This window comes from Peromyscus maniculatus, chromosome 3, assembly GCF_049852395.1.
Source record: "Peromyscus maniculatus bairdii isolate BWxNUB_F1_BW_parent chromosome 3, HU_Pman_BW_mat_3.1, whole genome shotgun sequence".
Lineage (NCBI taxonomy): Eukaryota > Metazoa > Chordata > Mammalia > Rodentia > Cricetidae > Peromyscus > Peromyscus maniculatus.
In genome coordinates this window covers 77,192,724-77,218,090 of record NC_134854.1, presented here as the reverse complement: position 1 = coordinate 77,218,090, position 25,367 = coordinate 77,192,724, and the positions used below count along the sequence as shown (strand labels likewise).

Here is a 25,367-nt window from a genome sequence, read left to right as displayed (position 1 = left end):
TACAGAAATAGAGAAAGGTGAAAGCCCAGAGGCAAAAGGCAGGTGGGATAAAGTTAAGGCCGGGCATTCATAAGTAATAATAAGCTTCTGTGTGTTTATTTGGGAGCTGGGTGGTGCCCCCCCCAAAGAGTAAAGAGTAAAAAAAACAACCAACAACAATGCCCCACTTGGGGATGGACACTCCACAGTCACTGAGCCTCTTGTAACCATTCGCTGCAGAGCTATACCCGAGCCTCTGGGGACACTTAGGAAGAGGGGTCAGAAAGATTGTAAGAGCCGGGGGACCAAAAAATCTGCTGCCAAATAGTGACTTCTAGACATGAAAAGGATGTTATACTGATGAAACACTCAGGGGCAATGGTTGCCTGCACAAGATCATACCGGTCAACACTCCAGCATGGATAAAGAAGAGTTCACAAGGCCCCACCTCTCACGGAGAAGCAACAGGCAGTTGATGGCCTCTGAAGGAGGAAGGCTCAGTTTTCTCCAGGAACAACCCCACCCCCACCCCTGGTAGATTGCCCATGCTCTAGTGGTCAGCCCAGCAGTCATGTGCACATATGCTAGGCTGCATGATCAAAATTATACCCATATACAAAATCCTCAAAAAAAATTAGACTAGATGACTTGTACAATATACAGCTCTATTTCTGCTAGGAATTCAATGAAAACTGAACACAGTGGGGCTTAACTAGAGGGAATCATCGGGAAAATTCTTAGGTGACAAGGCACACAAACAGAGCTGAAAATTTATACTGCTCTTATAAAGGACTTTTACTTTTGTTTTAAGCATAGGGGTGTTTCACCTGCATGTATGTCTGTGCATCACATGCATGCCTGGTGTCCATGGAGGTCAGACAAGGGTGTTGGAGTCCCTAGAAATGGAATTACAGGTGGCTGTGAACCACCATGTGGGTGCTGAAAATCAGAGCTCAGTCCTTTCTGTAAGAGCAGCAAGTATTCTTAACTGGCAAGCTATCTCTTCAGTCCCTCTACTGCTGCTTTAAAGGGACTTGGTGTGTACGCATCATCAGTGACAATGCTGATGATTCTAGGCGCAAGTAGGAGACAGTGTATGGTTACATGGCCTGTGACAGTTTTCAGGTGGACGTGGGACAATACAAGCTTATGCCATTCTCACAGAGGGGACAAGAGACCAATTCTGAGGCAGAAGCCCACCATCTGAACACTGGAAGCTGGGTGTAGGTAAGAGCTATCATAGAGATATTATCTGAGACCTCAGAGAGGGATAGTTTAGTTACTGACAGTTCTGCTGTTTATAACTTTATATTCTGTTGTTATTTATACAGTAGGGAGCTAAATAAATGAGCTTTGCAACATTGCTAAGTGGAGGCAGCCATGACAGACAGCCAAGCCACATTTGCGATAAACATCCTGTGTCCAGAGTGCCCAGATCAGGTTGCAGTTGGGCCTGCACAGCCTATAATCCTATTTGGATGGCTCATCCCCACCCTCCCTCCCACACATACCAATATAACTTCATAGGTGGTTGAAACCTGAGCCGTGCCCTTTTGAGTCATGAGGATTTGTCAGGATGGGGAGTTCCATGCAATGTGCCTTCTTTAGCTTCTGAAGTCTGTCTTTCCTTTATTTATTTACTTGAGACAAAACTCACATGGCATCAAGTTAGCAGTTGTAAAGTGTACCCCCTTCAAGGTTCACCTACAGTGTAATGTCTATTTGAACCTTATTCTCTTTTCAGGAACAGTATTCCATGCATGTGCATACTGATGTTTGTTTAGCCATTCATCTGTTGGTAGATATTTAAGTCGCTTCCTCCTTTGGGCTATTGTGAACAGGACTATTGTAGACATCTGTGTGGGGCGATGGGTTGCGCACCTGTTTTCAATTCTTTGGGGGTATATACTTATACACAGGGTTGCTAGGTCACGGGGTAATTTGCTTCTAGACTTAAGTCTAGAGCCGCTAGACTGCTTTCCACAGATACCATTCCACCAGCAGTGTATGAGGACTCCAACGGCCACAGCTTCACTAAAACTTACATATTTTTTTAAAAGAATCACAACTTCTCTAGTTTCATTTCTGTCGATGTTACAAATATGGGGATGGATCAAAAGCAACCTAGGGAAGAAAGGACTTACTTAGCTTACAATTTCAGGCTCAGTCCATTGTTGTGGGGAAGTCAAGGCAGGAATTTAAGGCATTGGATCCATAGTTAAGAGTAGAGAGAATAAACAAGCAGGTCCTGTTTGCTGGCTTTCCTCTAGCTTTCTCTTGTCTTATGTATTTCAGGCCCCTCTGCTTAGGGAATGGTACCTTCCATAGTTCCAGGTCTTCCTGTATTAATTAACAATCAAGACAACCCTCATAGATGTGCCCTCAGGCTAACCTGGTCCAGATAATTCCTCAGTTGAAACTCTTTCCCTAGTGATACTAGGCTGTGCCAAGTCGTCAGTTGTAACTTGCTATAGCAACAGCCATCCTGTCGGATGTGCCACTCATCATGGCTCTGGTTGCCTTTTCTTAATGACTAATGGAAACTGATATAATTTCATATGCCCATTTGTACATATTCTTTTTGGGATTCTTCTCATTTTAAAAATGGAATTTCATGTGTGTTTTTTTGAGGTGTTAGAATAGTTTATACCTTCTAGATATTAAGACTTTTATCAGAAATGTGAGTTGCAAGTGTTTTATTTCATCCTTTCTCATTGATAATGTCCTTTGATGCACAAAACTTTAAATTCTGAGGATGCATGGTTTATCTAGTTTTGAGTTGTTGTTCATATCTTGGTGTCATATTTAAGAATCCACCACCAGAGAGGAGATAATGAACATTTATCTATATTTCTTCTATGTTTTCCTCTAAGATTTTAATTCTTATATTTAAGCTGTTGAATTAATTTCTATATACAGTGTATGGTAGTTCAACTTCATTCCTCTGTATGGAACATCCAGTTGTCCGAGCATCATTTGCTGAAGAGACTATTTAGTTCCCATTAAATGTTCTCAGTACTCTTATAAAGGTATCAGTTGGCCCTAGATGCATGAGCTTGCTGTCAGTGTTGAGCCTGGAGGGCCATCCTGCACAGTGGGTGCAGCTGACCTCTTCTTCACAGTGCACATCTGCTGCTCTCAGGTCCTCTCTTAGCAGCCCTGCTGTGACACTGCAGCTGTGACAACCTTGGGCCAACTCAAATCCTCTAAAACATCATTTTCATTGATTTCCTTTACCTTTACTTTTATCATTGACTCAGGTCTTAGTTGTTTAAACTTTTGCATTTTCTGAAACTTTGTCTTCAAGCATGGTGTGGGTGTATATTATATTTCCAGTTCAGTGCAGATAAAGCCCCTTCCATGGAGTAACTAATGGAAAGAATAAACCTCTAGAGCATGTTTCAATGGGTAATCTTATTATTCAGGGTTGGAACTGTGCTCAGATTCATAAAGATTTATATTTCTAACTATATTAAGAGTTTTGCTTTCTTTGAAATATGACCCGAACAAAGTGGGATTTTGTCATTAGCACATGGCTTAACATCAGATTTTAAGCTTCCTTCAATCCCCAGGTCCTTTCTTTCCTAGGCAGAGCTTGAAAAAGCTAGTTAATCTACCTGAGCCTCAATCTCTCCATACGTAAATCCCACTATAAATAGAGCTCACCTCAAATCCCATCTCCAGTGTTGTGTAACCAGATAGCACAATGTACATACCCTATACATATAGAGGCTAGACCATGCAATTTCCTACCGCTGTGGCCAAGTCAAGGAAAAGAAAGAGTCCTGTTAAGCTCCTTTCAACATTTTCTTTTAAGAAACACTGTTGGCTCCTCTCCTACATATTAGGGCTCCGGTCAGTGGGGTATTTCTAATAGTTTAAGCCATGTTTCCACATTGGACAACTGACTGTTACTGATTCCTCTCAACTGAAAACCTGTTTAATCAACTAGCGATGGCCCAATTAAAATGGTGACCCAAAGAGTCATGATGTATGGAAGAATATTTTTTGAAAAGAAAAGAAAAACCAGATCAAAACACATGATCTGAATGGCAAAACAGGTTTCAAAAACACATAAAAAATCTGCTCATATTAGTTTTCATCTTAATATAATGATAGAAGTCTAAACTAGGTACGTACACTTAACCCAGGGAAACTGTTAAACACACTTCCAAAGATCGAGCTGCGAGGATGCTTACTGAGGAGATGTTTGTAATATGAGAGAATGAGTGTCTTTAAATGTATGGAATGATCAGTTTAAACTGAGTCCAGCTGAAGTGAGGAGCTGAACCAAGTAGGTGCATTCATCCAATGGATTGCTAAGCAGCCACCAAAAATGGTTTTATGAAAATGACTTTATTTAGAAAATGGTTCTAAGAAATTACTGAGAAAACAGCCTTCAAGTTGTCAGATAACACACAAAACTCTTGTGTTCAAAATTCCCTTTACCAATGCTGGCTGAGTGTTTAAATCTCATTTTTAAGATTCTAGTAAAATGGAATAAATGTCATGAAATCTATACGGCATTGATTCAGTGGGAAATCCAAATGGCTCTCCAGCTGCTTCTGGGTACTGAGGGCTGCTGCGGGCTAGGTTTAAAGACTACCCTTGCTAAGGGCTATGTTCACTGAGGACCTCACTCCCCGCTTTGGTGGAGGTTGCCCTCTGGCTCTGCCTTTTTGGCTTGCTATTATTTCTATTATACACCATCACTGTTCCGTTAATCCCCATGAGTCTTCCACTGTGGAATCTATGTGCATACCAATTTCCCTGGAAATTAAGGGATGGGGTGAGAGGAGACAGAAAGGACACTAAAGCGCCCCTCCTTCTCCCAGCAATCAACAGCAATCAACCCACAACTGATGCCAGACACCTGGGTTCCAGATCGCCTTAGTGCTGTTGATGACGTGGCACTTGAAGCTCTTAATTTTGCTGTGTCTGCTCCAGGCTATGAGAGACAGAGATGGAGAGAGAGACAGAAAGAGACAGACAGACACAGACACATACACACACACATACATACATACACACATGGGGGGGGGAAAGCACACAATATAGATGCAACTTTATCTTGATGATAATGTCCCTTTCATTTTATTCCTTTTGTTTTTAGACGGTATCTCAAGGGCTTTCATTCTCATTGGTGAACTACTGAAGGCATTTTTCCCTTAACTCACCCAGGAGAGAAACCATGCTGAATGCTGTAGCTGGAGAAATGCATTGTGATTTTTTTAAAATAGACTTTCAATGTCATTCATTTCTGGGCAGATATGTACTGTGGTTATCCTCGTCATGTCAGATTAGGTGTGTATGGAATATCCCTTTACACTGTGTGAGTATGTGTCACTGTGATTGGGTTAATAAAGAAGTTGACTGGCCAATAGCTGGACAGGCAGAGGTTAGGAAGGACTTGCAGAAAAAAAAAAAGAGAGCTCAAAGAAGAGGAGGAGTCTCTCAGAATTGAGAGGAGACATGGAGAGAAGACGAACTTCTCGTACTGAGAAAAGGTATTAAGCCATGTGGCAAAGCATAGGTAAGAAATATGTGTTAATTTAAAATGTAAGAGTTAGCTAGTAACAAGCTTGAGCTATTGGTCTAGCATTTATAATTAATAATAAGTCTTAGTCTGGTTATGTGGGAGCAGCTGCTGGGACACAGAGAAACTATGCCTACAGGGGTGGCTAGCAAGTGTTCTTCAAATCTACATTTTCTAATTGGCATGCAATGAAGACATAGTATTCAGATTACTTTTTAGCAATAGAAGACCATAAAAATACCTACAATTTTTAATTCAAATGATATACATACACCAAACATATATTTGTACATAGTAGCTATTGGAAGAAGAAAGCCTTTAACATCATCCTTCTTAATTTTCTGCATCACCTACTTGATGTTCAATGGGCATCTATATTTTGTAACAATAGGATTAAAGGGCAAACTTCATCATTTTATTATTAGTTTTTATGAGGAGCAAGTACCTGAGAACAAAATTTAGCCAAAATACAAAGCAACTTGGGACTGTTTGGGGCAGAATGTGTTACCAGACTCAAACCTTGAAAATGAGCCCAAGGCAGAGAAAAAAGAAAACTGAGAGAACATGGGAGCAGAAAAGTTCCTCTCCCCAGGATCTACTCTGCATTTCTCAGCAGCTGGGAGTGGAGAATGTTGACACAACTGACAAAATAAAAGTGCTATGAAGACTGAGGCCTGCCTCAGAGCCACACCCCTTTCTAAGGAAGCTAATGCACCATGCTGACTCATACACGCTACCTTTGAGCTATGCTCTATCCATATTCTTCTCACATCTATAAATGTGAACCCTGCGCCTCATAAACTGACTTTACTTTCACTACAAAGGGGATTTATTTAAGATAAGAGATATAAGAAGCCAGTTCTTTATGTTTTCATTTATTTATTTATTTTTGGTTTTTTGAGACAGGGTTTCTCTGTGTAGTTTTGGTCCCTGTCCTGGATCTCGCTCTGTAGGCCAGGCTGGCCTCGAACTCACAGAGATCTACCTGGCTCTGCCTCCTGAGTTGTGGGATTAAAGGCATATTGCCACCACTGCCTGGCTGTTCTTACTTAATTTTTACAGTTTACATAATCTTTGGACTTACCTGTAAAGTACATCCTTTAAGCATCTTACCTTCAAAAGCTACAATAGGAGGAAAGGAATCATCAGTCTTACCCAGCTGTAAACCTGTTGAATAACAACTGTTCTGGTAAGACAGGCCCACTGATGTAATAGTGGCACAGACACCATGGGAGTAACCAACCACTTGCTGATTAGATTTAAGCTTTGCTTCACAAGATAAAACCCATACCTGATACCAATCTCATTCTAAGAACCTGTAGCTAGACAGGCCGTATGCCCTAGAGAGAATCTACTGTTTATTTTACTGAATGGACATAGTATTAGACCAACTCCTACTGACTTATTGTTATACCTGTAGATCAGTGCATCTCTCAACCTTCATCTATGAAGCTTTTATTTGCAGTAGATGATGATCAACACAGACACCCACAACTGGACAAGGTACGGAAAATAAGAGACTGAAAAATTCTTAGCCCTAAATGAAAGATATGTACCTCTCCCCTCTCCTAAAGCACAGGGATCACTGAAGAAGCGGGGGAGGAAACTGTAAGAGACAGAGGTGGTGGATGACTATAAGGAAACATTCATCCTCTGGACACAGCAGGGCATCTGCATATATGAACTCACAGAACTCGTGACATCACATCTAAGACCTGTGAAAGTCCAAGGATAGAGAGGGGGGTTGGACATGAAGTCCCACTCCTGGCCTTGGAGATACTGGCAATTGTTAGCTGCTAGGAGAGGAAGAGACAGTTTTCTCTAAGCAATCAGATACTAGCACTTGGCAGAGGGTGAGGCAGCGTGAGGAAGCATAAGCTGTCGAGGTTTTCCTGTTCTATGCAGAGCTTAGCCACATCATCTGCTTTTCAGTTTTGCCAGAGAAAGAATCTAAAGTTCTAAGACAGAAGGCAGGGAAGAGTGAGGGTCATTGTTGATGAGCTATAGTTGCTATGCACATGAGGCCACTGCCCTACTCATCTCTGTGTTGTGGTCCACAGGGAACTGCAAAGTTCCTTTGAAATTAGGCAGGTCTACATCTGGGATTGTCCAGGATGCTTCCTCACTTTACTGTACAAAGCTTGCATATAGTAATCATCTTCAATGCAAATGGTCAGTTATGGTCAGGACAAAGAAAACATCCTTAATGTCCAACTTCCCCACTCCATTTTCTGCTGACTTCAGCCCAGCACCACACAACTTCCCAAAGTCACTTCATGCACAAGACTTCCCTTGACACTTCATAGATCCTTCCTAGCTTTCTAGATCTTATCCCAATGGAGAACAAGACAAAGATGACCCTCAGTTTGACCTGTATGGACACCACTGTAGTAGGACAGGCCCATAGGGTCGAGGAAATTGGCTCAGACCAGTAGCCAAGGCATGCACATAACGTATTCCTTAAGAGCCAACCTGGAGTCTGCCTGAAGGGCCTAGCAACAGGAGCTGTCAGAGTTCCTGACTGTGCAGAATCTACCTGAAGGCCTAGCAACAGTCAATGTGATGTCAGAGTTCCTGATCGTGCCCAGTCAACGAGGGACGACCACACAGATTGGGCGCTGGGAGGAGGGTATATAAGGCCTTCCCTGTTGTTGAATAAATGAGTTGTTTTTTACTTTCAACTGATTCCCGGTGTCTAAGTCTTTGATGCTGTGCCTTCTCACCCCCTCAGGAGCCTATTAGGATCCAAGCAACACACCACTTTTTGCCAAAGTGTAGTTAAAAAAAAAACAAAAAACCCACCTCCACCCACAACAATCAGTGCAGATAGATGATAAATATTTGCTGACTTAAACGGTGGAAAGATAAAATATCCCCCTTGAAACGCCCCCTGCCGAGGGAGCTGCTTCCTGTGATGGAAAGGCTATACATGCAAGAGCTGCCCTTCTTTCTGCAGAGCATTTCCCGGATTCTCTTCCATACTCCAGGAGTGACAGAGCTGTCAGCCAGCAGAGGACTGTCAGCATCACAGCCTCCGCCCTGTCAACTCTGGTCCCACACAAACCCTTTCCTTCTGTTGGTTGTAGCCAAAATACAGCTCAAAAGAAAACCATCACTATATCCTCAAAGGCCAGGGCTAGCTGCTCAAGATGCTCTTGACTATGAATTAAACAACAAGAGATAAACTGGGACTACCCGTGATGCAAAGTGAACCCAAACTATTTCAGCAACTATCATTGAATGGTTTCATATTTGTTATCCTCAGCTCTTCAGTTTAAAATGAATAAATATTAGTCTGGATGACTGACAGGTCCAGTTAAACCTACCACATTTCCATATGCATATATTTACTAATAACCTTGGCTCCTTTCAGCAAGCACTTGTTCCATTATTCGTATGCTCCCTTTTGTCCTATTCCCTCAGGGAGGCTCTTCAGTTGAGGAGCAGGAAGAATTCATCCATGAATGTTAGGATCTATGGGGAGCTTAGGAAAATTCTTGCTAACCTTTTTGCATTTTGGGTAGAGCATTGGGCCATCATTATGCCTCAGTTCCTTTTTGATTAAACTTCAAACAATTTTACCTTTCCAGAGAAAAGCAAAAGCAGGAAGCAGCCATCTCTTGAGGAATGAGGTATACTGTACCTGTGAATTCAGAGGCAAGCGACATGTAGATTTCTAAGTTAGGTATTTCACCTGGATAATGTCAAAAACCCTTCAATTCCACAGGAATAGATGGCATTTGACAACTACTGCCTGAGCAGTCTCAGGGTGGGATGCTCTGTCTGTGGGCCTGTGAGAAGGAAGGGAGGGCTCTATCAGCTAAATAAAAAATATCCATCGAACTCAGAGAAAAAGTAAGCCAGCGTCAGCTGCAGACCAGTTAGTGGGTCACAAAGCAGAACCATCTAAGGAGCTATTCAAATCTGTCATCAGGGTTAGTTTTTTTTGTCAGCCTGACACAAATTAGAGCCATCTGAAAAGAGGGAACCTCAACTGTGAAATGGCATTAACAAGACTAGCCTGTAGGCAAGTCTGTAGGGGTGTTATCTTGATTAATGACTGATGGGGGACAGATGGAGAAGGTTCTTCCCACGATCACCTCCTGTGGTAGTTTGAATGTAATTGGCCCCATAAGCTCATAGAGAGTGAACTATTAGGAGGTGTGGCTTTGTTGGAGTGGGTGTGGCCCTGTTAGAGGAAGGGTGTCACGGTGGGGGTGGGCTTTGAGGTCTCATATATGCCCAAGCTATGCCCAGTGCTTCAGTCTACTTCCTGTTGTCTTCTGATCAAGATGTAGCCAGCTCCATGTCTGCCTGCACTCCACCCTGTTCCCTGCCATGATGATGATGGACTGAACCTCTGGAACTGTAAGTGAGCCACCACAATTAAATGTTCTCCTTTATAAGAGTTGCCGTGGTCACAGTGTGTAAATGGATTGTTCTCTCCTGCCTGCCAATTCTTAAATAACCACTCAGAGGCTTAATATTACTTATAAATGCTTGGCCAGAGGAAGGGTGGAGTCAGGAGTCACCAGCCAGATGCAAAGGGAGCAAGATGAGAAAAGGTACCAAGCCATGTGGCTAAACATAGGTAACAATTATGGGTTAATTTTTTTTTGGTGGGAGGATTGGTTTTTTGAGACAAGGTTTCCCTGTGTAGCTTTGTGCCTTTCCTGGAACTCACTTTATAGCCCAGGCTAGCCTCAAACTCACAGATATCCACCTGCCTTGGCCTCCCGAGTACTGGGATTAAAGGCATGCACCATCATCACCTGGCAATTATAGGTTAATTTAAGTGTAAGAGCTAGTTAGTAATAAGCCTGAGCTAATAGGCCAAACATTTTGTAATTAATATTAAGGCTGTGAGTGATTATGTAGAAGTGGCTGTGGGACGGGGGAGGATAGAGAAACCTCCATTTACGATGGTATATCTTTACAGCATTAGGAACCCTGAGATACATCCTTTGCCTTACACTATGGACATTATTATGTAATAACTGCAATGGGACAGTGATCTCTGTGGACACTCGTGGACCAAGACAAGGAGGAAGGCTGGGCGATGAGAAGGATCTTCAGTCCACTATCAAGCCTCTGGCCCCAAGCTCCTCTCAATTCCAATTTGACCTTTCTAGTCAAGAGACTCTAAGTGTCTTGGCATTTTAAACCCTCTCACTAGATCTTAATAATTTCTATCTTTAAACATCAAGAGAATATTAACTTACACATCCTACATCAAGCCTATTACTTTTTAAGCATAGTTGAAGTGAATTCTTAAAGCTAAGAACCCTGAAATACTAACATCCTTCAGTCGTTATAATGCAAACCACACCCGAGTGCAGAGACACAGCCACAAAGCTTCCAGGATCATGCCAGCTGTCCAAGCTCCCTCGCTCATGTTGGCAGGAAAGCAGAGCATAGTGCTAGGTATAAATTTACCAGTGCACATTGTACAAACACCTAAAACTAATCTAGCCATAATGAATTTAAAAATTGAAGTTGTTCCTTACAATTTTAAGTGTAAGCCAGCATCCACTTACGTGCTCCTCCTAATGTGTCAGTGCCCACCCCCCAACCAATCATTCATACATCCTTGAATTCTGAGAGACTCTCTCTCCATGTGAACCTCTTTGTGTGTGCATATATATATATAGTGTGTGTGTGTGAGAGTGTATGTTTGTGCATGTATATTGTTTGTGTATGTCTACCCATTCGTGCATGTGTGTGTATGTGAGTATCTGTGTGTGTTCCCAAAGGGAGATGGCTGTCCAGTGAGGTAAGCTTGCCAAAGGTCATCAACCTCTCTGCTTATAAAGTCGATTTTATGAAGTTGTATAAAGGTATCAAAGCAAGATCCAATCCAAACAGTGAACAGAGAGCCAAACCCCACAAAAGCTCCTGCCTGGCCACCTCTTACTGCTGGTTCCCAGTGGGATCAGGACGGCCTGCAGATGTTTTGCTGCTTGTCATGGACTCCGGAAAGATGGGCAGCTGCTCCCCCGTTCCCTTGTTGAACTGTGTAGATGCCTTAGATACATCTGTGTCAGCTTCTAAATCCCCTGGAGAAAGAGTGGGCTCCTGTTCTATGTGAAGAGTTTCTGAATGTGCGCAGCTAAACACGATTGCTCTTGGAAAGCTCCAAACAGGGTACCTGTGATACCTGTGGGGTATGGGCCAACAGACCTCGCCAGCTCCTGTACTGACAGCGAGATGAGGCCTGAGTAGAAAACACACACTTACATGAACGAACACCCTGCTTGCTTCAAACAGAAGGATGGGTGATAACAGCTTTTAGATTCTCCAGAAGAGACAGGAGCTGGCAAGGAAGAAACAGGTCAGGGGACGCTATCAAAGGCTGTGTAGAGAGGTGGCAGACCAGCCAGAGGTTAAGACGGCAGCATTCTAGATTCTTACCCTGACCTCTGCCCCTGAAGCTACTCCTTTGATTATGCTATATGATATCCTGTTATGTAGTTACGGTCTATGATCAAAGGTGTTCTTCGGATGTCATTAAAGGTACCGATCAGTGGCCTATATGATGGGGGGATTACCCAGGTGGGAAATCACAGCCCTTCCTAAGCAGGTTTTCTCTGGCTGGCAGCCGAAGTCAGAAAAGGCTGCTGCTGCTCTGATCAGCTGGATGATGGAGGGGCCCGCGTGGGAAGGGTGCAGATAGAACAGAGTGTTTAAATCAGCTAAGTTTGTAGTAATCTGCCATCTAGCCATATGAGCCAGAAGAGGGAAAATCTAGAGGGGTGGTTACTGTTCTAAGGCACTTGTTTAAGCAAAAAGCCTATGCCCCTACTTACACTAATTAATGGAAAACAAACCTAAGTATGAATAATTCCCCTACATGGTTAAAAAGGAAAACAAAATCCTCCATCAATGGCTTGTGAGGACTTGGGTTGGGGAGGGAAGTGGGTGAGGGAGGATAGTGCTGAGAAAACTGTGGCGCTGCAAGGACCCTTGCCCACCACAAGGCAGAGGAGGGTGGGACTATAAGGACCCTGCCTATCACAAGGCAGGGGAGGGTGGGATTGTAAGGACCCTGCCTACCACAAGGCAGAGGAGGGTGGGATTGCAAGTAGCCTGCCCACCAGAAGGCAGAGGAGCGTGGGATTGCAAAACACCTGCCCATCTGAGGGCAGAGGTGGATGGGGCTGTAAAGCACCTGCCCATGTAAGGGCAGAGGTGGGTGTGTTTTATGGGATGGAGCAGTAGATACTTTGAGATTTGGTTCTGTCTGGACTGTGGCCTTCTAGATACTGACTTCTTAAAAAGAGAAACTAGAAATAAAAGTTTATAAAAATTGTCACAATTAAAAATACTTCTAAAGGCAATGTGCAAACTAGTCAAACATACCTTTCAGCCCAAGATAGGCATGGACCCCCACAAGTCCATTTGCTACCTGTATAGAGACACAGGTGTGACAATCTCTTGCAGAGAAGAATAACTGAAGATGTGTCTCACAACACTATGGGCCCTTCCTGGAGGTGCTCAAGGCTGAAGTCACTCACTGCTGGAGTTCATTGGGTTTGAAAGTGACCCAACTCCTCCCAAGAACGTTCTAGAAATGGTGGTTCTAAATTCTCTGATGTCCAGGCCTTGCTCTATGAACCACTGTATTTTAAACAAGCCCTGGTGAGGAAAGGTTCTCACTCAACATGTGATAAAACATGGATGTCTGCATGGAGCTAACTTAAACTGATTTCTGCAGAAGGAGAGTACACGTGATGGCTTTTTTTCACCCAGGGACACAGGAAAATGAAACTGTTCTTTCTTTAAGGCATTCTGCACAGCATCAGATTGTTGGCTTTGTGCTCAAAGCACACGGAATCTTCAGTGCTAATTAAAAGGAACCGTAAAGCTGGGGTGGGCTTTTTGCCCAAACAGTTTCAATGGTGGAAAATTGAGCAGTCTCATATTGTCCCCACACAGCTCTGCAGTGGCAGGAGACATCAGAGTGGCTCCCTGAAGCTGTGAGTGGCAGGGATGTGGCACTGAGAGGAGGCTGGCTAGGGAGACCTGCAGCTGAGCCTAGGATGAAGTTAGGGTGGGCATGGGCATGGCATAGAGAATGGACAGGATGCAAGTGTGGCAAGGTGTTGATGGAACTAAGACAACTCCCAATGGCCCTGCAAAGGTCCCAAGCAAAGAAGCTAGAACTCTAGGGAGAAGAGGGTGGAGGGGATACTCAAATGAACTCTAAGGATATACAGACTGCCAGCTTAAGAAGGAAACTGGCTTCAACAAAAAACAACAGAGATGCTGTTTTCTAGTTTTAGTCTGGGATTTCAAGGTCACTATGGAATTTTTACAGGTTGGGTCCTCTGGGATACAGTCTCAGGCTAGCAGAGGGCCCTGGAAACAAGATTGGCTAAGAGGAATAGGCAATGGCATTCAGCAAAGGCTCTAGCCCCAAGAGGTGCTGAGCAGGCTTGTCTTTAAAGTCATGACAAATTGGGGTGAAGGCTCTGAGCTTCCACACCCATGTCAATCGTGGACTTTGCACAGAGCAACTGCTGGGCAGCACATTACAATATGGGTGATTGTCAAGTGGACCGCATTACAGAGCATGACCATCATGGGTGAGTGGGCATCAAGTGGACCGCTTTACAGAGCATGACCATCATGGGTCAGTGGGCATCATCAAGTGGACCACTTTACAGAGCATGAGCATCATTGGGTCAGTGGGCATCAAGCACCAAGCAGACGCCAGAGCCATTTGCTTCTCCCCACACTGGCAGCTATAGTTCTATGACTCTGAGAATTCAAACCCAGGAAAGTGAGCTCTTCTCTACAGCAGCTCATATCCAATGTGGACAGCGGAGGCATTGTGCAGACGGGCCAAAGTCAGGAACATGGCTGGGAGCAGCTCAAAGCAGAATGAACATTGTAAATGTGGGGAAGGGGCCCCAGCATTCCAAGCTGTGAAACGGACCCTCAGAGTGGGAACCTTTCCTCTGGTTTGAACCAACTGTGTTGGTTCCATTTCTTTGGGACACAGGTTGACATTGAAAGGGGTCCATGGGCAAATAACACAGGAGCCACTCACTCACAGCAGCCCCTTCAGAGATGGTGGCTTACAAATGCCTATCAGGAATCCCTGCAGGAGAAACCTACTGAGCTTGTGACATGTAACTTCAGTGGACCATTGATGATGGCACTGACATCTCCCAGGAAGATTATGTGATTCTTAAAAGGTTTCTATGTGTAAAGCAAGCAGTTCACTAGTTTGGTTTTGTTTTTCCTAAGTGAAAAGTCCTTTTAGAGACAGCAGTGATGCAGAATGGTCTGCACCTCTTAGGATGTGTTCTTAAATCCATGAAGAATCTTGGCTGAGACTATCTTTCTGGCAATAGAAAGCCAGTCAGGTTATAGCAAGAACCAGACAGCAAGGTTGGCTATGAGACATGGAAGTGTCTTAAAAATTTGGCCTTCACAGTTACCCTGATAGTCAAACCACATAAAGACCCAACAACAAAAGAGAATTACAGACCGGTTTTCCTTATGAACATGGATGCAAAAATTCTCAATAAAATACTTGCAAAATGAATACAAGAATACACCAAAAAGCTCACCCAACATGATCAACTAGGCTTCACTCCTAAACATGCAGAGGTGGTTCAACATATGTAAATCGATAAATGTAATCCACTACATAAACAGACTGAAAGACAAGAACCACATAATCATCTCATTAGATACAGAAAAGGCCTTTAACAAAATCCAACACCCCTTTAAGATAAAACTCCTGGAGAGATTAGGAATACAGAGAGACATATCTCAACATTAGAAAAGCTATCTACAGCAAGCCCATAGTCAACATCAACATAAATGGTGAGAAACTCAAAGCAGTTCTACCAAAATCAGAAACAAGACAAGGCTGTCCACTCTCTCCATACCTGTTCAAAATAGTACTTGAAATTTTAACTGGAACTCTAAGACAACTGAAGGAGATCAAGGGAATACCAATAGGAAGCAAAGAAGTCAAACTGTCTTTATCTGCAGATGATATAATAGTGTATGTAAGTGATCCTAAAAATTCCACTGGTAATCTCCTACTGCTGTTGAACATTTTCAACAAAGTAGCGGGATACAAAAATAACACACAAAGATCAGTAGCCTTCTTATATACAAATGACGAACAGACTGAGAAAGAAATCAGGGAAACAACACCTTTCACAATAGCCTCAAGAAATATAAAGTATCTTAGGGTAACTCCAACCAAGCAAGTGAATGACTTGTAGGGTAAAAACTTTAAGGCACTGAAGAAAGAAATTGAAGATATCAAAAGTTGGAAAGATCTCCCATGCTTATGGATTGGTAGGATTAATATTGTAAAAATAGCCATTCTACCCAAAGCAATCTACAGATTCAACGAATTCCCCACCAAAATTCCAACTCAATTCTTCGCAGAATTTGAAAGAACAATTTTCACCTTCATATGGAAATAGAAACAAACAAAAATCAGGATAACTAAAACACTCCTGGATAATAAAAGAACCACTGAAGGTCTCACCACCCCCAGTCTCAAATGGCACTACAGAGCTATAGTAATAAAACCAGCATGGTATGTCAATCAATGGAGTAAAATTAAAGACCCAGAAATAAGTTCACACACCTATAGACACCTGATTGTTTATAAAGAGGCTAGGGATACTCACTGGAAAAAAGACAGCATATTCAACAAGCCGTGCTGGTCAAACTAGATGGCTGCATGTAGAAGAAACAAATAGAACTATATTACCACCTTGCATAACACTCAACTCTAAATGGATCAAAGACCTCAACATAAGGCCAGATACACTGAATCTGACAGAAGAGAACATGGGGAATAGCTTTGAACTCACTGGCACAGGCAATAACTTTCTGAACAGGAAACTGAGAGCACATGCACTAGAACAGCACTTAATAAATGTTAGTTCATGAAACTGAAACGCTTCTGTAAGGCAAAGGACACCATCAGTTGGACAAACCAACAGACTATAGAACAGGAAAAGATTTTTACCAACTACATGTCTGCTAGAAGGCTAATAACCAAATTTTATGTATATATAAAACTGGACATCAAGAAAACAACCCAAATTAAAAATGGGGTGCAGATATAAACAGACAACTCTCAAAAGAGGAAATTCAAATGCTGAGAAACACTGAAAAGAAATACTCAACATCCTCAGTCACCAGGGAAATGCAAATCAAAACTTCTTTGAGATTTTAATCTTACACCAGTCAAGATGGCCAAAATCAATCAAACAAATGACATCTCATGCTGGTCAGGTTGCAGAGTAAGAGGAATATGAATCCATTGCTGATGAGAGTGTGAACTTGTACAGTCACCATGGAAAAATCAGTGTGACAGTTCCTCAGAAAGCTGGGAAAATCTACCTCACAATCCAGCTACACTGTTGTTGGCCATATACCCTAAAGGCGCTTCAATGTATTACAGAGACAATTGTTCAACCATGTTCATTGCTGCTCTACTCATAATAGGCAGAAACCGGAAACAACCTAGATGTCTGTCAATGGAGGAATGGATAAAGAAAATGGGGTACAGTTTTACAATGCAATATTACTCAGCCACTAAAAAAAGGAAATCCTGAAATTCTTAGGTAAATGGAAGGAGCTAGAAAACACCATCCTGAATGAGGTAACAAAGACCCTGAAAGACAACGTGGTATGTACTCACTTGTATGTGGATATTCACTGTTAAGTCATTGACAGGCAAGCTACAGTCCATGTAGCCACAGAGGTTAGGTGTAGAGTAAGGGACTAGAAGGGAGGAATGGATCCCCCCAGGAAGGGGAGATAGAATAGATAGTTATGGATGACTGGGCAGGGGGGGGGGATGCTCAGGCTGAGAGGGGTTAAACAATTTACCCAGCCTGATAGACGGAAGGAGTAGAGTGGCACCTGGCTAGTGCGTCTCTCAGTTTACACCTTGGCCACTGCTCCCAACCTTCATGTTCACGCCATCCTCTTCTGATGGGTCAATAGCAGCATAGGAGTGATAAAAATCATACTTGAAATAAACTTAACAAACAACCTCAAAGGCAAACTACTCTATATCCCCCACTTGGGAAAGTTACAAGAATTAATACATTTGTTGATGTGGACAAAATTGAGTGTGTGTTTCAGAGGGCTCACTACACATCCTGCTATAATCTTAGGAATTCTTATTTTTGTATGCAGGCATAAAAACTCACATTTACATGCAGGACCCCTGTGAACAGCCAGCAGACCTTCCCTGGAGGCTCTGCAGGTAGGTCTGACAACTGCTCACTGAAATCCCCCAGTGTTCTCTGAGTGAGAGACTGGAATGGTGGATGATGCTCAGATAGCAGTCTTCTTTCTAATATGGCCATGGCAAGGATGGACATTATTCACCTATAAGCCACTGGTCAGCACTTTCTGATGTGAGCTGCCCTGTTCACAAGCCTGAAGGTATCTCTTCTGGCTGTATACATATTGTCTATTTCATAATGGTGTAATTTTGCTACTGCTATGAGTCATAATATAAATATCCAATATGCAACCCCCCAAATGGGGTTGCGACCCACAGGTTGAGAACCATCAGTTCACACACATATCTGTGCCCTTCTCTCTGCTCAAATAGCATCTTTCAGTTCTCAGCATGAATGAACTTCTCTAAGCATGAATGAACCTACTCACAACCCGGTTCCCTTTGGAAAAGAGGTGATGAAGCTGGACTCAGTGGAATTCCTGAGGAGTTTTCATTCCTCGTCACTTCTCTTAGGTGAGGTTGGCGTGGCAGGAGCTTATGCAGCAGCTTTCTAACTAGGAGACTAAACTTCCTCTCTGAACAAATCTTTAAGCAGCTTTGCCTTGACTTCCTCTTATGGAGCACACTCTTTGGTGATGGTTCTCAGCAGCAGCGGAATAGCACAAAGGCAGAATGCTGGGCTTGGCTGGCAATCTGGGGATGCTCCCCTTGGGTGGAGTAGAAATCTGAGCTGCCCTGGCAGGACGAACTATGAAGTGGGTCCCCAGACAGCTTGCCTGGCTTTGTCAACCTTTAGTGACGGTCAGAACGAGGCTTATTGTGCAACAGAAAAGAACTCACATTGACTCCTACTGAAAATACCAGAAAGATGCAGGGCCTATCCCCGCTGCATTAAAGTCCTCATGGTTTTATTTTTAATTGTCTTTGTTGTAAAGCATCTGGCTCCTCACTTGGCCCCCAGGGTAACCAAAGGCAGGAGGGAAACTTGGTGGCTTCATCTTCATTTCCTCCATCTCCTTTACTTTGGGCCAGATTCCTGCTAGACTCTGCACTGGCATGTTATCACTCAAAGAGTGTCCATGGAAGGCCTGGGGACCCCTGACCCCTTAAGGCTGAAGGCACAAAGATAAGAAACATTGTCTTAAACCTGAGGTCCCCTGAGGTTCCAGAAATAACAAAGCTCCAAGGATAAACCAGTATCCAAAGGCTCCCTTCCCTCCCCTCCCCTCCTTTCCTCTTCCCTTCCCTCCTCTCTCCTCCCCTTCCCTCCCTTCCTTCCCATCCCCTCCTTTACCCTCCCTCTCTCTCTCCCTCCCTCCCTCCCTTCCTTCTTTTATGGGGGCAGGGTCCAGGGAATTGAACTTAGGAACTCAAGTACGTGCATGTGAGGCAAACACTCTGCCATTCAGCTCCATTCTTACCACTAAACTTCTCTCTAATGGTGAGGCCCACATCCTCATGCAGAAATAATGATTTTGTATTAGTAATCACATTCTATCAATAATCATAGGATTCCCCAGAGTGAGGCCAGTGATAGTGACTTCTTGGAACCAGACCCGAGGTAACAATCAACCAGACCTTACTTTGGCTGAGACTAATGAATGAGATGTTCCTGTCCCAAAGAAAAATTCTTCCTCTATTTAAATCTAAAGTTCATGCCAGTGGCCTGAATACAAACTTGGGGTCACTGTAGCCCATGTATCTGCATCTCTTTCCTGTGTGCCACTCTGACTAAATGCTCCTTCTCTGCTCTTCACCACCACCCACCTCTTTAACTGACATTGTGTGAGCTGTGGCCAAATCGAGTCCATCTGTGAATCCCAGATCCAGCAATGTTGCCCTAAATGTCAGGTACCAGCAGCACAAAATCCCCCCTTCCCTCCCTCCCCCTCCTCCACCACCCTGTTCCTTCCAGACACTAGGTCCCTGTAGTACACAGTCCATGGCCTGCAGTGTGTCCTAAAGACATCAGTAAGTCACAGCCCTTGACCCAGAGTGCTTGAACAACCTCCAGGGGACACCAGTGGTGACAAGAAAGAGAAGAGGCCCAGGGACACCCCAGGAGGGCCAGGCCGTTCCTCCTTGGTGCCATCTGGCACACCTCGGTGTGATTCCAATCTGTAAAGACTCGGGTCAACCTGCTGACCTTGGTGCACTCTGCTGGTGTGTACTTCCTCCGAGTCTCAGGACACCGCCTCAACCCCGTTCAGTTTTAGTATTCTTCCAAGTATTTAATTACAAGGTGACTTCTTCACAACTATTAATGGCTAGAATGTGTGGAGTCTGGGTCAATAAGTATTTTTACTTTATTACCAAATTCAAAGGTGACTTCAGGAGTCTGAAGCTCTTCTAAGAAAGGCATATGTCGGATTCCCTCCTTTCTGGGTGGGAAGTGGAAGGACACAGATGCCAGCTGATTTAACAAGCACTCACTGGAGCCGCATGTTCAAGGGACGCAAGCAGCCATGGCCTGGAGTGCAGAGACCTGACCTGGGACAGGAGGCCCCTTTCTGTTGAGGCAGCTCCATGGGACCCAGTTCGACCAAAGGAAGTGGGCGAGGGAAGGGCGTTTGGTTCTTCCAAACTCTCAATTAAACAGAGTCAAACTTAGAAAGACAGCTAACCAAACTTAGGTTGGGGAAATCTGGAAGACTACTGTGGTATGGTATCATCCCTTGAAAACAGAAAATGATAACTAGCTTTGGTGGAAGTGTCGTCATTTAGAAGTCTTCAATGGCAATTGGCTTGGGAAACGCAAAATGCAAAGACCTTGCTATCTTCATAGCTGCTCTCACTACGTCCTCTTTCTGTCCACCGCAAGTCCACCCCATGCTGTCTTCAGTTGTCTCTGACATCCCGCCACACTTTCATACACACAGGGCAAGTGCACACCTGCTGTGTGTGGCCCTGGCACTTTCAGTGGTCTCCCCTCATGTCTGCCCAGCGCCTTCCCCTTCTCTAGCCCTCCCGCCAGAACTGCCTGCCCACTGCCTTCTCTGGAAGGTCTTTCATGCCAGGCATGCTCTACATCCCCTAGGACCTCGCTGGCACTCCTTTGTGCCAAGCAACAGAAAGGCCACCCTAATTAGCACCAGAAAGAAAACTAAAGGGAAGTGTATAGACAACCCAGAAGGGAGGGCCTCTTAAGATGTGTGCTGGGTGGTCTAGCCTATTCCTGCTGGTTCTGCCTCTCTCTGGGCTTCATTCTCTGTCAGATGCCCTATGTATCTGCTGGGTGGCCACAGTCATGCCACATTGTTTCTCAGTAAGCTTAGGCAGGAAGAATACTTTTTTCTTTTCTTTTTTTTATAGATTCCTCTACAAAACCCATAGGCTTCTTGGCTTGGGTGCATGGCCTGTCCCTTGGTGATTTATTGGTCAACATGGAGTAGAGCCATGTTTGACATGGGTTAGGTGCCCAGGAGTTAACTATTTTATTGATTTGATATAATTACATGTGGATAGATGAACTCACAAACCCTCTGGTATACTGTGGTCAGTGCAGCCAGTTTTACCTCAGATCCAAGGAGGCAGCCTAAGGAAGGCCCAGGGAGGGAAGCCTTTAGGGTAAGGGATGACTTCAAGGAAGGAGGTGTCAGGGCTTGGCCTGTGTGGTGTTCAGGGGATCCCAGGTAAGCAGGGCCTGAGGAACCAGGAGCTGGGAGATGTTGTGTAAGAGGTGGGGGGCATTAAGTCTACTGCTGGGCTCACAGCACTTTAATCGCTCAGCTGTGGTGGCCTCTTGGACACTGTGGGAGAGGGGAAGTACTGTAGATGAGGATGAGGAGACAATGTGCACATCCAGCAACGGCATCCTGGTCAACAAAGGCCTTGCATGCCATACTTCCAGTCACTTTCAGGGAAAACATGTTGGGATGGCCAGAGTGGTTGGTTCTCCACACACCTGCCAGTCACTTGCTCACTACAGCTACCCCAGTGACTCCCCATCAAAGTCATTCTGACAATTGAATGACCAACTAAAGATAGCTTCTACAAAGCCTGGCACATGACATACACCAAGAAATATATGGGGGCCCATAGAGGCTTTCTCTTAAGGCCTTGCTCAAGGTCAGAGAATTTGAGCTTGCTTTACCCAGCAGGGCTGCATAATTGGATAATTTGACAACGGGTGTGGTTTCCAGGTGTTTGGAAGGGTCTATACTTGGCTGTACGGTGTGCTTTGATCTTGCAAGGGGGAGGTCTTTTGCCTCTCCCCTTGGCATATTATAAAAATCCCTTTTAAATAAATGTCTAGGGTGGCTGGGTATTGATCTAGGGCCCTCCTGAAGCTATCCTGTGTCCTGTCTTTCTCCTCGTCATCTAGGTCTATCATTCTACCTAATATTTCCCCATTCCTCTCTGCTCCACCCAAGAACCCTTCCAAAAGGTGGGAGCAGGTCAGAGCTGGTTTCCCAAGGACTCCCACAGAAATATTAGTGTTTCTTCTTTTCCTTGGAATCTAAGAGGGAGGAGCCAGTGGTGAGCACATTCCATGGTTATCTGTTACCAACCCGGAATTCAGCAGGTGATTCAAAGCTACACCAGGGAGAAGCAGGTTGAACATTACTGCCTAATGTCCAATTTCCCCTCATTTTTAGTGTATCTCATCATAACTGAAGAAGAAGGATGTACACTGGGGCTGGACAAGCATCCCGTTCTTGTCACTTGGGATTTGGTGAAAGGATCAGCTCTTTGCAACATTTTCAAATTCTTTCAAAATCCACAAAGCTCAGGGCTGAAAATGCTCACAGAGAATTTCTTTCATTTTTCCACAGTGACTACGTCTCTCTCCTTAAGGGATCTTCGCAGCCCTGTCTACTTCTTTACAGGAACAAATGAGTCAGGAGTGGATGTTAGACTCATGCCACACTGACAGTGAAAGCTGACACTTGAGGAGGAACATAATTCCCAATATAGCATTTGTCTTAGATGCTTTGACATCAAGCACAGTGAAAACATGTTCCTTTGTCTGTGTGCTGCATGGGAAGAGGGCTGTTTGGAAGCTGGAGGCACCCAATGCCCACCGTGAGGAACTAAGAGTCACTTGGCCTGCAGATTAGTAGCTAGCTGGCTCTGGGCAAATCACCCTGACTCCACAGACTCCATTTTCGTGTCTCTTCACTGGCAGAGATGAGGAGACACAAACATCACAGTTGTTGGGAGCCCGAGTGAGATACTGCACAGTTCATAATGGATTAAAAGCCATGGCGCACTTGAAGGTAAGGGGCAGGGATAATCGTAAATCCTCAGGTCATTCCAGATTGAACATCAAAGAAATCTCTTATGGCTTGGATTATTTAGTATAAAGTTTATATACATTGTACAAAAATGTTATTGCCTTTATCCTGACACAGGTGGGTGGGTGTGCTGGCCACACACAGCTCCTAATTCCCTCTTTCTGGCTTTCAGCCTGAGCATTGACTAATGTTTGCTGAACATGACAAATGACAATTTCTGCAGTCACAAAGTCACAGGAGAGTAATAAAAGTTGGGTGTGTAAAGCTTCAGCGATTCTTATGGAGGCCGGACTTCATAAGGTTCAGAGTGGGGACTCAGAACAAGGTGAAATATTAACTCTCTGGAAACTTCCAAGTTGGTTATGTGCAAGGAGATGAAAAAGCAATGAGGACATGAAGAATCTATCATCATGGGACCTGGCCAGGGACACTGGTACTGAGAAATTAGTACAGACGTCCTGCAGCGGGCTTCAGAGGCAACCTCGCAAGCACCCTAAACCATGGCCAGGTCTGCTCATTCCACTACCAGAAAACAAAAGTCTTCCCCTTTCCCCAGACTTGATGGAAAAAAGTTCCCCCAAATTCATACGGGTCAAACAGTGAGTTCATAAAGACTGGGGACAGGGTCTCTTTCTTCCCACAGGGGCTGGGCTTCCAGCTGCCACCATCTCTGCTGGGATGACAGGGTCAGGCAGAGGGCTCATATCTGCAGGGGCATCTGCTAGAGAGGGCTCAATTTTTTGTTTCCATTTGTTACGAAATTCTTTTTCCCGGAAATCGCAGGAGCACCTAGCTCACTGATGGTGTGCCAAGTCTCTTAGCATATTGCCTCCGTTTTATTGAATGCATTTAATTAGCAAGAGGTTTGCAGACATACCTCATTAGAGACAGAGGTAAAGGAGAGGCTGTTCACTGACAGCAGTCGGGGTCACTTCCCAAGTCCATTTGTAATCAGTGTTCTGTGTTCCTACCCATTAAAATCAACACTAGATGTCCTTGGTCCTCAGTTCCCACCCCCAAATCACCATTATAAGAAGGACAGTGTGGGTTACTTGATCAGATAGACCTGCATCTGAATACCTTCGCTTTCTCTTGAAAATCACTGCTAAGCAAGCCAGGGATGCTGGGACAGATGGAGAGGCTGGCAGCTGGTTGAGTCACAGCTCCAGTTTTGAAAACAGGGGCAACTCAACTTTAATACAAACATTTCAAGACTCCATTCAAGAGCTGGAGCAGGAATTAACTGACAGCTGATACCCTGGAGAGCGCAGCAGGATGCACACAAGTTTGCCCCAGGCTCAGGTCCCCCCTAAAGACTCAACCTCTTTCTCTGTGGGTTCCATTCAGGGAGCTGCAGGGAATCTGAAGGCCTGGGCCAAGGACATTGCTTCCTGCTGAGTTCAGCCAGCTAGAGGGAAGGATGAAAGGGCTTTCTGAAACTCTGGTATTCCACTGGTTGTGACTGGACTGCATCACATGCCCACCCTTGAACCAATCAGTGGGCAGGGAAATAGAATTCTCCCATCAGCCTTGAGCCACAATCCCCTTCGAAGATCACATCTATAAACTGAGAGTGGGAGGGAAGTACTGGGAACCATTTCCAGAAGGTGGTGAGTAGGTTCTGGGCGGAAAACGACAGCTATTCACTGTGGGAATGGGGGTGGAGGACCAGGTGTGCAGACAGACACAGTACACGAACAGGAGAGGGCCACACCAGTGCTAGGCCAAAGAAACAAGACCGCGCCTATGCACCACCTTCCACATCACCTTAAGCCCCTGTTTTCAAAACTGGAGCTGTGACTCAACCACCTGCCAGCCTCTTCATTTGTACAGAGAGGAGGTAGTGTAAATTCGGCACCCCCACCAACCTGCATGGTGACACACGACCCCTTAAAGGCCCCAGCTACTCCAGATGGCTCTGTCTCCTTTGTTCTCTCTCTCTCTCTGTTTGTCTGTCTCATGATAGGCCCCACTCAGAGATGGCCTTTCACTCTCTCCCCCTTCCCCCAATAAAGCTCTTGCATTAGATCTATTGTGTGGTGTGATCTCTTAGTAGCTCACATTGGCCCGGCCTGCCAGAGGTAGCTTTTCCACCACTTTATCCTAACAGAAGGGAAAGGCCCAGTCAGGTTGGTAGATCTTCATTGGCTATGAAGTCAGCCTCCATTTCTGCAGTTTCCCCATTGGTGAAGTCAACCATCAGAGGCCTGGAAATACTTGGGGAAGATCTATTCTGAACATCTATCAAGTTCTTCTTCTTACAGTTCCCTAAGTGATAACATTATAATTGTGAGATATATACTGTCCACATGTATTCGCTGTCATAAGTAACATAGAGATGCTTCATAGTACTTGGGAAGAGGTGTGTAGTTCA

General features: G+C 44.4%; 1 protein-coding gene and 1 long non-coding RNA gene across 4 annotated transcripts in view; one reads left to right on the top strand and one right to left on the bottom strand.

Moving 5' to 3' along the window:
• The window catches only part of Chn2 (chimerin 2), a 277,744-nt gene that overhangs the window by 52,085 nt on the left and 200,292 nt on the right, over window positions 1-25,367 (bottom strand). The gene's annotated exons all lie outside the window — the stretch shown is intronic.
• LOC143272360 (uncharacterized) lies at window positions 9,788-23,263 on the top strand. Its single transcript, XR_013049862.1, has 3 exons — window positions 9,788-9,883; window positions 22,532-22,975; window positions 23,166-23,263. It is a non-coding gene; the product is annotated as an uncharacterized LOC143272360 (long non-coding RNA).